Below are 11,541 nucleotides of genomic sequence, written 5' to 3' on the forward strand. Positions count from 1 at the left end.
GCAACTGTGATGGTAGTGGATCAAGGGTTGGACTTGATGATCTCAGAGGTACTTTCCAACCTGTCTGATTCTATGATTCTATGATTCTATGATTCTATGATTCTATGAACAGGAGTGTTTAATCTCACGGGTTCGGAGTATGGAATGAATCTGTGGAATTTCTGCAAAGTAGAGCCTAGACTATTAAACAATTTTCACAAAAGAATTTCAAATTTCAGAATTTTTGTAACTTGACCGTACGAGAGGAATATAGCATTCAAACAACAGAAACCATCATGCTATGAAGTTAGCAGTCTATCAAAAGATTGCAGGCGTGATGCGAGCTAGGGCCTATGGGGGGAGAAGGGGGGGGGTCCAAAAAACATCAACCTTTCAATTACAGCTTTGCTAACTAGTCACTGTCTTGCTTTCTAACACAGGGTTCTTTTTCTGTGAGGTTCAGCACTTCATGCATTGTTATTTATAATCTTGTGTGGAGTTGTAAATTAAAAGATTTATATGTTGCAGCAGTCAGAGAGGAGAGAGAGAGATTTTAAACAATTCTTGCCACTTGCTATAAAACTCCTGGGATAAAGCATATGCAAACAATATCAACTTCCATGAGAGACAATAGAAATATAATATCAGTAACTGTAGTATTGTCTGGTAATTTGACAGTATTATTCAAACTATACTAGCAATCCATTCTTTTAAAGTTTTTCCGGTTCGGATATTATGAAGTAAATTCACTGAAGATATCTCTAAAGTCAGTGAGAGATCTTCAAAAGTCAGTTGATATAGAATTTGGAGTTTGTTTTCAAATTCCAGCTAAATTCATAATACAAATTTAATCATATTATGACTTTCTATATTGGAGTCAAAATGTAAGTTTTAATCCTAACTCTGATTCTTGCTTACCAGCAATACAACATAGAACAATAAGTTAAAATACATTGTTGGTATACCAATCTAAGAAGCAAAAACCTTCTTAGCTCTGGTAATATTTATTAGGGCAAGAGACCTGCTACATAAGAAAGAAAAAAAAACCAATGTATTTTGTTCTTTAAGATACATGGCCTGCACTGAATGACCAATGCATGGCTGTGGTTGTTGTCCTGATTAATAGAAAAAATGGAAAAAAGCAACTAGTTTCCTTAATTTACTGTATTCTGCATCATCTTCCCAGCTTCTGGTCAAGCTCGCTGGAGTCACAGGTTGGCTCCTCTATTCATAGAATTACTAATGACAGATTGAGAATGAATACATTTTTATTTGTGACTCTTTTCATTAATTTTAATATTATTTCTAACTTTTTTTTTTTTAAAAATCTCTACTGTGGTATGTGACTGAGGTTTCAGTTTACAGTGTTTCACTTCTCCTCCCCCTATCCTGTAGGCAGAGAGATTCAAAGCGAGACAGGAGAGGTTTTTTAGATTTTTTGCCCTCCCTCCCACAAACTGTAAGGCAAAAATATTTCTTTCCCCAATCAGAAGATTGCAAAGTTGCAGCCTCTATAAAGCAGGAGGGTTCTACACCCCCTCCCTGTCCCGAGAAACTGGTAATGTAAATTTTTATTTTTTTTTTTTTTTTAAGTTTGGCCAAAGGAGGTGTAAGCCTCCCACTCAGTTGCTCGGCAACAAACTATCTCTATTGTGTGAGCCACTAACACCTTATCTCTTTCTCTGCTAAGGTAAAGGCAAAGTTTTGCAAGAGGGCTTTTTACCCTTTTTGTCAAAACCCTAGTTTGTTGGGTTTTTTTGTTTTTTTGGTTTTTTTTTTGAATACGATATTTTTGCAGAAGGGTTTTGTAGGGGTAAAATACAGCTAAGAATAAGGCATTTCACTAAGATTTTCGTACAAATACTCATTTCCCGGAAAAACTTGTTCGTTTTAAATACCTATTCCCCAAGAGTAACAGAAAAAGGAAAGATGGCTATTTTGGTTTTCTCTCTCACTGCAGCCCCTGCCGTTGTTCCCGCTCGCTCTCCCCCCCTACCCTCGCGGGGGGGGAAGGGAGAGAGAACCCGCTAAAGTTGTTTAGTGTCTGTTCTCGCTGCTGCAGTCCCCACCAACCCTCGCGCCGGCCCTGCAGCGCCCGAGCCGCCTCTCCGCCGCGGCTGCCGGCACCAGTGGCAGTTTGAATAATCTCAAAAGGAAATTCCTATGCTCCTGTGTCATCTGAGACACCTCTCCTGGACCCTCATCCCTGTGTTTTAACAGTTACTAACAAACCCATGGTCGCTTCTCCACACACACGCACAACCCCCAACACACACACACACACACTAGTACGGCATAGTTAGCCACACCGTGAGCCCACAACGACACACTGGACAGACAACAGAGTCAACATGAGAGTTAACAGAAACATGGGAAAGCAGCTGTCTAGCCTGCTCCCCTTCTCAACAAGAAGTGATACTTTTCTGGGGTTGCTCCATCCCTGTTTCCCTCTGGGGCCGCTCCTGGTTTTTTCTTGCACCGCTATTGCTGGGCTGCTCTCCTGCCGACTCTTGGGCGCTCCTGCTTTACCCCCGCGGCGCTGCCTCGCTCTGCTTGCTCTGCTACGCCGTGAGGGTTGTAATAAATTAGTAGTAGTGTTATCGGTAAAAGAGAGCAAACTCTTTTAAAGTTTGTATAAAAGTTTTATTTAAGGCAAATGAGCAAAACAGAGCTGGACGGACAGGGGTCCCCTGCCCCACCAACGGTCCGTGAGTTCAATAAGTTTCAGTTTTTCTTTTATAGGTTTGTAGCTCCCGGGTCCCCTCCTGGTTTTTTTTTTTCTTTGTTACCAGTTCATTCTGCGCATGCTCTGTTCTTGTTGCTAGGGGTCCTCTCTTCCCTGTTTCTTGTCTTTCTTATCAGCTCTTCCTGGCGTCTTCTTCTTATCAGGTCTGGCTGCCTCCTTCCTCTTATCAGATTGTGTCTGCTTTGACTGTTTTTGTTGTTAGGGGCCCTATCTTCCCTGTTTTATGTCTTCCTTGACAGACTCTGCTGTGGTTGCTAGGGAAATCTCTTTCTACATAGATATCTAAGATCTAGGGGTAACATAATAGAATATAGTCCGTCATGATAACATAACATTACAGTTTGCAATTACAGTATTACAAATGTAATTTGATAGGCAAATTATCTCTTTTTGTCTTTATTGACTATCACAGTAGTAAAGTAATTTACTCATCAAATTAGTAGTAGTAATTTACTCATTAAATTGTATTGCATGTTATATTCCTATATATATATGTTATTGTAATCAATGTCCTGTTAAGGCTGGGAGACTTTAAGTTGCAGAATGGTTAATTAATCTGTCAACATTATAAGCTGATAGTCCTGCAGCTTGCAGTTCTTAAGCTGACAAGACGAATTATTGTGCCTTGCTGAATAAGTATTCTGTATCTTGTTTTTCTAAAAGTATATTATCTAAAAGTGTACGCATAAAGTAATGAAGGGAAGGACAAGGATCAAAGGGTCAAGTACGAGGACGTTAAAGAGAATCCAGGATGAACATCTGGAGATACCTACACACTAGGCCTCAAGGACGAAGGACTAATTAAAACTATAGATAGGAAAAGCACCTGGCAACTGAAGTGGGCCTGCAAAAGAACCAACCAGACTCAGACCTGCGAACTCAGATCCAATAGAGGGATAACAAGTGACTGTGGGAAGGGAATTGATAAGGGTATAAAATTTACTGGTTTTGCCCACTGCGTTCGCATGCCGTGAGTGGAGCAGGGGTCTCCCCAGCCACCCAGCGCGCTGTTTTGCTTATTTGCATTTTATATAAATCTTCAATAAATTTTTACTGCTATATTTCAACCTAGTTTCATTTACTTATAACAATTTTTGGTGCCATGACTCGGACCAGAGTTCCTGGGCAGTAGGACTCGCCTCTGGGGCGGGCACCCCGTCCCTTTTGGATGGTCCTCGAGGGAGTCCTGCAGCACAGACTCTGAGATTCCGACCAAAAAGATTTAGAAAAAGCAAATAAGCAAATAAATTACTGCAGTTCCCTGTAATCTTTGTGCACAAGTCCGGACGAAGACTCACTCAGGAGAGAAGTGAGTAATAAACCCTCTTCAGTCGGGAAGGGGTCCGTTCGGCAGGGGTTCGAACGGGGACTTACTCCAGGGGAGAGTGTCTTACTCCAGGAGAGAGTAAGAGTATCGGGTACCGTCCGGTCGGGGAAGGGACCGTTCAGCGAGGAATTGGACGAAGACTTACCCAGGAGAGGTAAGTATTTGCGAGCCCCCTTTTCGATTAGGACGGGGTCCCGGAGTGTAAACGGCTGAGACGTCCAGTGGGACGAAGTGAGTGGGACCTCCTATTAGTGCAGTTCTCGTACCCCGAGAGGGGGCGAGTCGCAAACGGAGGGAAGAGAGTGAAGTGAGTGTGTGTGTGTGTGAAGGCATTCCGGAAGATGGGGCAGAAGAAAAGTAAATCTTCTGCTCCCATGGGTGGCTGTAAATTAGTGCAGGACAGCCCTAAGAGTGAGGAAAAACCCAAGGAGAAGGGTGGAATGAGGGGTCATAAGGAGAAGTTGCAGGATACCCCACAGGAGAGGAGAAAACTTGAGAATGAGTCCGTGGTAAGGTTACCAACCATACCCCCAGACAGTCCTTTAGGAGTTATGATCAGGTATTGGAATGATTATCCCTCTAGAGAAGGGAAGTTGAGAGAAAAGATGGTGCATTATTGTATGGAGGTATGGGGGGGGGGCAGCAAATAAGACAGGATCATTTGTATAGGCCAGTATATGGTTCATTTGAGGGCTGGATATGTCAGGCTTTAAATCTGTATGTGAATAACAAAGAGTTGTTTTGTGCAGAAGAAAGCGAGTATGCTAGTTTATGGATCAAATCAGATACTAGAAATTACTTGTTTCCTTTAAAGGAAACGAAAAAGCAAAAAAAGAATAATTGGGATCTGGAGGATTTTCAAAGATACCCTCCACCATATATCCCGCCCCCTCCACCACCTGCACCCATTCTAGCACCGGCACTTCAACCCTCTGCCCCAACAGAACCAGAACCCCCACTATCTGAGAACTCTTCACCTCCCTCACCTACTGGTAGCAGGAGAGTGACGAGAAGCCAAACCAGGGAAAAACAAAAGGTGGAAAGTCAGTTATATCCTTTAAGAGAGATTGCAATGGGAGGACAAGATGCTGGGTTAGGATTTGTGTCTGTTCCTTTAAGTTCAGGGGATGTGAGAGAATTCAAAAAGGAGATGGGGAAATTGTTAGAAGACCCCATAGGAGTATCCGAAAGATTTGACCAGTTTCTAGGGTCGAATATTTACACATGGGAAGAAATGCAAGCAATTTTGGGAATATTATTTACAGTGGAAGAACGAGGTATGATTAGAACGACAGGAATGAGACACTTGGACCAGAGACACCAGCAGGGTCTGGCTGTCGATACTAAGTGGCCTCTTCGGAGGCCAAACTGGGATAACCAGGATCCGGTTCATAGAGCTCACATGACTAATTTAAGAACTATTATAGCCCAGGGTCTAACGGAAGCAGTCCCTAGAGGACAGAATATAGATAAAGCCTTTAAAGAATATCAGAAAAAAGATGAATCACCTACGGACTGGTTGGAAAGATTAAGAAAAAGCTTTCAACTTTATTCTGGCTTGGATCCAATGGATGACGTGATGGGGGGAGCTATGCTTAAGATGCAGTTTGTGCAGGGATCGTGGGAGGATATTCGGAGGAAGTTAGAAAAGAGTGACAACTGGCAGGTTAAGGGCTTGGATGAGTTGTTAAGAGAAGCTCAGAGAGTGTATGTACGTAGAGACGAAGAAAAAGAGGAAGAAAGACAAAGGAAAGAAAAAGAAATGCAGAAAAGACAGGAGGAGAGACAGGAGGAATTACAGAAAAGACAGGAAGAAATGCAAAAGAGGCAGGTGGAAATGCAAAAGAGGCAGACGAAGATTTTGACGACAGCTATACGAGAAGGACAGAGGGGAAATAGAGACCAGAGACAAAGGATTCCTCGTGGATCTGATAGACGTGAATTGTCAAGAGAACGTGATCGACCAAACCTAAGTGAATTAGAGTGTTATTATTGTGGGCAAAAAGGACATATAAAAAGAAACTGCAGAAAAAGACTGCGGGATGAGCAGATTTTTAAAGAAGATTGAAGGTGTCAGGGGCTCTATCTGCTGGGGACCCAAAAGAACACCGAGCCCTTGATAAAACTTAAAATAGGTCCCCAGTAACAAGAACTCGAGTTCCTAGTGGACTCGGGGGCAGAAAGATCTACTGTCCGAAAACTACCTTGGGGCTGTATGACCTCCTCTGACACAGTCCAAGTGATAGGAGCTAAAGGAGAACCTTTTGAAGTACCCCTCATTAAAAATGTGGAAATAGAAGCCCAAAATAAATATGCGTTAGGAACATTTTTGCTAGTCCCTGAGTCTGAATATAATTTATTAGGGAGAGATTTGATAATAGAGTTGGGAATAAATTTAGAATTAAAAGAGCAGAAAATACAAGTTAAAATATATTCCCTTACAGCGGAAGATGAAAAAAGAATAAATCCTGAAGTGTGGTATACCCCTGATTCTGTGGGAAAATTAGATATAAAACCATTTGAAGTCTCTATTCGAAATCCAGGGGAACCAATAAGGGTAAAGCAATATCCTATTCCTCATGAAGGAAGAGTTGGACTTAAGCCCACTATAGAACGACTCCTAATGCAGGGATTGCTGGAACCATGTATGTCACCACGTAATACACCTATCTTGCCAGTAAAGAAACCTGATGGGTCTTATCGATTGGTGCAAGATTTAAGAGAAGTGAACAAACGGACAATTACTCGGTTCCCAGTAGTGGCCAATCCCTATACTTTATTAAATCAACTATCCCCTGAACACAAATGGTATAGCGTTATTGATCTGAAAGATGCCTTTTGGGCCTGCCCTCTTAAAGAGGACAGTAGAGATTATTTTGCTTTTGAATGGGAAGACCCTGACTCTCATAGAAAGCAGCAGCTTAGGTGGACTGTTCTGCCTCAGGGATTTACAGAGTCCCCTAACTTATTTGGACAAGCTATAGAGCAGTTACTAGAATCTTTTGAACCCCGCCAGGGTACTGTTTTAATCCAATACGTAGATGACTTGTTAGTGGCTGGAGAGAAGTCAGAACCTGTCAGAGACGAAAGCATTCGACTCCTGAATTTTCTAAGTTTAAAAGGCTTGAAAGTGTCAAAGTCTAAGTTGCAATTTACGGAGGAGGAAGTGTAGTATTTAGGACACTGGCTAAGTAAAGGACACAAGAGATTAGACCCCGATCGCGTAAATGGAATTTTGTCATTACCTATGCCCAAAACTAAAAGACAAATTAGGCAACTCTTGGGCTTATTCGGGTACTGCCGACAATGGATTGAAAATTACAGTAGTAAGGTTAAATTTTTATATGAAAAATTGGCAAAAGACGAGTTGGTAAAGTGGAGTGACAAAGACAAGGAACAATTAGAAAAGTTAAAGGAGGATTTGGTGAATGCACCTGTGCTGAGTTTGCCAGACAATCAGAAACCTTTTTATCTATTTGTAAATACTGAGAATGGTACGACCTATGGAGTCTTAACTCAGACGTGGGCCGGACAGAGAAAACCAGTTGGATATTATTCTAAATTATTAGACCCAGTAAGTAGAGGATGACCAACCTGTCTGCAAGCCATAGTTGCTACAGCTTTGTTAGTTGAGGAAGCTATAAAAGTGACCTTTGGAGGAGAATTAAAAGTTTTCACCCCTCACAACATAAGGGGAGTGCTGCAGCAGAGAACTGAGAAATGGCTGACAGATAGTCGGTTGCTAAAGTATGAAAACATCTTGTTACACTCACCCAAACTGGAGTTAGAAGTGACAAATCTACAAAACCCAACCCATTTCCTATATGGGGAGCCCAAAGGAGACCTGGTACATGATTGCCTACAAGTAATAAATCTTCAGACAAAAATTAGGGAAGATTTAGAGGAAGAGGAGTTGAGTGAAGGAGAGAAATTATACGTCGATGGTTCGTCTAGAGTGGTTAATGGAAATCGAAAGTCAGGGTACGCAGTAATAGACGGAGTGACTTTTCAAGTCCGGGAGTCCGGACCCTTAGATAAGGTTTGGTCTGCTCAGGCTTGTGAATTATATGCGCTGTTGAGAGCATTACAGCTATTAGACGGAAAGGCAGGCACTATATTTACAGATTCTAAGTATGCATACGGGGTAGTCCATACTTTCGGCAAGATATGGGAGGAAAGAGGACTGATTAGTACACAAGGTAAGGGACTTATTCATGAAACTCTAATTCGAGAAATTTTAAAAGCTCTGAGAAAACCAAAGCAGATTGTGATTGTGTATGTTAAGGGACACCAAAGGGGACTGAAGGTTACTGTTAGAGGAAATAATTTAGCAGATGGGGAAGCAAAGAGGGCAGCTTTATTAGTGATGGCCAGTTCAGAACAGGAGGACATAGATGTCCCGAAAAGTTTCAGTGAACGGGAAAAGGAGAAACTATGACAATCCAGAGCAAAAGAAGAAAACAATAAATGGCTATTACCAGACGGTCGTGAAGTACTTCCAAAAGGTCTTGCTCAGAAAATAATGAGAAAACTGCATGAGCAGACACGCTGGGGAACACAGGCTTTAGTAGATCAATTTGAAAACAAATTTACCTGTGTGGGAGCTAATGGAAGAGCAAAAAGAATTCTTGAAGGGTGTTTAACTTGTCAAAAAGTAAATAAAAGACAATTGAGAGAATGGGTACAAGGAGGGCGAGAAATAGCTAAAAGACCTTTTGAGAAAGTACAGAGAGATTTTACTGAGCTACCTAAAGTAGGAAGGTATCACCACCTACTGGTGTTAGTGGATCATCTCACCCACTTTGTAGAAGCTTTTCCTGGAGCACGATGTACGGTCAAAACTGCGATTAAGATCTTATTAGAAGAAATTATTCCAAGGTACGGTGCTGTGGCAGTGGTGGATTCGGATAGGGGACCACACTTTACCTCTAAAATAATCAAAGAGACAACAGAGTTTTTTGGAACCAAGTGGGAATATCATACTCCTTGGCATCCACAAAGTTCTGGTAAAGTGGAAAGAATGAACGGGGAAATAAAGAAACAATTGACTAAATAAATGATGGAAACTAAAATGAATTGGGTAAAGTGTTTGCCATTGACCTTATTATATATCTGAATCCAACCACGCACTGACACGGGAATTTCACCATTTGAAATGATATATGGAATGCCATATGATTTTGGAATCCCGATAGAGAATCCAAAAGTAGAAGATACCCTCTTGAGGGAATATATAATTGAGTTAATGAAAAGAAGACAGGAATTGAGGAAGAAAGGATTAGTAACTCAGAGACCCCCGTTGGATATGACAATACACAAAATTCAACCTGGAGACAGAGTGTTAATTAAGACGTGGAAAGAGTCCTCATTAAGCCCTCGCTGGGAAGGACCTTTTGTTGTTCTTCTCTCTACAGATACAACCATTTGTACCACTGAAAGAGGATGGACTCACGCATCTCGTGTTAAAGGACCAGTCAGCACTCCTGAATGGACTGTAACCTCTCAACCTGGGAATCTCCAAATGACGTTCAGAAAAGCAGGAGTGGTAAATGAATCACTTTGAACGGGACATAAGACCCAGTCTATACTCCTGGTTTGGAGTACCTCCAGACCTAACCTTAATAAAATTTTGGCATAGCCATTGGCTGAGCGGACCAATCCCTTACCAGACCGGGGGAAGTGGATTGTATCAAATTGCTGAAAAAGGGAAAACTTTTCCTTTTTGTTGTGAACTTGAAACTGAAATTACTTAGCCAGAAAGACCTGTACGGAAAATACCCTGTATAAAACACCCAGGCTCAGGACACCAGGGTTGGGTCAGTAGTAAATGTATATTATGTGGTATAGAGTGGTATTGTGTAGCAAGTAGACGGAATACCCATTGTATGAATTGTCGAGACTTCTTTATTGCTTCTGATGAGCAACTGGGTGTTTTGGAAATTGATAAGTTATTCTGCGGATGGGAATGGTTGGTACCAGAGAACTGGGAAGTCTATAAAAAGGATTGGTACAAAACTTTAGAACAGTGTGCCATTAAATTTGCCTGGAAAACAAATTTAACAACCAACCAACTTTTAGAAATACTAGAAAAGCATATGAAACAAACAGGTCTTGAGAAATAAAGGAAAAGACTGGAAAGTTATAAGAATCTATCAAAAACCCATACTCTCCTGAGGAATATTGACTGCTGCCGAGAAGATATTGAAAACCTCGTTGCTCCCTGCAAAGGAGTAGTGGAAGGAGGCAGAGCAATAATACGGTGGAGAACAGATATGGGAAATTATATATGGATTGTAGTATTTTTGTGGCAGCTTCCCCAAAGCAGGGAAAGTCCACATCAGCCATACAATTGGACCTTGACCAGATGGAGTGATCTAAAAATAATTAATCTTACAGCAGGACCTCCCAGCTTCTCTGCTACACTGTGTCAAATAGCACCCTTATCACGTTGTTCAAATTTGAAACCTTATTATCTTTGTCCCGCATCTAATCCAGGAAAGGGGTATTGTAACTATCCTGATCAGTATTATTGTGCATACTGGGATTGTGCCACTATTGCTTCTGCCTGGACCCCTACTTCTCGAGAAAAGTATCTAGCAACGACATGGGGACCACCCAGCTGCAAACCTTCACAAGTTGTTTTGTCTGGGGGATTTAGGAGGGATAGCAATTGTGGTTATATAACCCTCCAGGTAATGCAACCAGAGGACCCAGGATGCTTAATAGGAAAAACTTGGGGAATCAGATACTGGGAACCTGGAACAAACAGGGGAGGGTTGATAACAATAAAAAAACAAGAAATAACTCAACGCCCTCTGGCAATAGGACCCAATAAAATCGTAAAAAAGAAAGCGGATAACTTAAACCAGAAGGAGAATAGGAAAAGAAAGACTTTCACAGCCTCAACTGTCCCGACTGATAATTTTAATAACTCTAGTGTAACCTTAACCTACACCGAGGTATATGAGAAAGCAGAACCATTATTAAGATTAATGCGAGCGGTCTATGATACACTTAACTACACAGACTCTAACATGACTAATTCCTGTTGGTTGTGTTATGATATCAAACCTCCATTTTATGAAAGGATAGCTTTGAACACGTCATTTAAAATATCCAGTCAGGGCAACCCTACACAATGTAATTGGGAAGAGAAAAAGATGGGAATCACTCTCCAGCAGGCGAGAGGAGAGGGAGTGTGCATAGGAAATGTACCTCCAACTAAAAAGGACTTATGCAGCTATACCATAAGGAAACTTGATAGAACAAAGAAGTGGGTTATACCTGGTGAGGAAGGATGGTGGATATGCTCAAAGACTGGTGTAACTCCCTGCTTGTCTTTACAAATATTTAATGAAAGTAAAGAATTTTGTGTACAGATAACGGTAATACCCTGAATCCTTTACCATTCGAAGGAATCGATTTTTGACCATTGAGATGATAATAAACACAGAATACAAAAAAGGGAACCACTTACTGCCATAACTAT

At 41.4% G+C, this 11,541-nt stretch overlaps 1 long non-coding RNA gene across 1 annotated transcript; it reads left to right on the plus strand.

Moving 5' to 3' along the window:
* The first annotated feature begins 4,110 nt into the window (after positions 1-4,110).
* On the plus strand, positions 4,111-10,205 carry LOC113981372. The gene is made up of 2 exons (XR_003538391.1): positions 4,111-4,206; positions 9,467-10,205. It is a non-coding gene; the product is annotated as an uncharacterized LOC113981372 (long non-coding RNA).
* The last annotated feature ends 1,336 nt before the right edge of the window (positions 10,206-11,541 follow it).

The sequence above is a fragment of the Neopelma chrysocephalum genome, unplaced genomic scaffold (assembly GCF_003984885.1).
Source record: "Neopelma chrysocephalum unplaced genomic scaffold, ASM398488v2 Primary Assembly neopelma1_96511, whole genome shotgun sequence".
Lineage (NCBI taxonomy): Eukaryota > Metazoa > Chordata > Aves > Passeriformes > Pipridae > Neopelma > Neopelma chrysocephalum.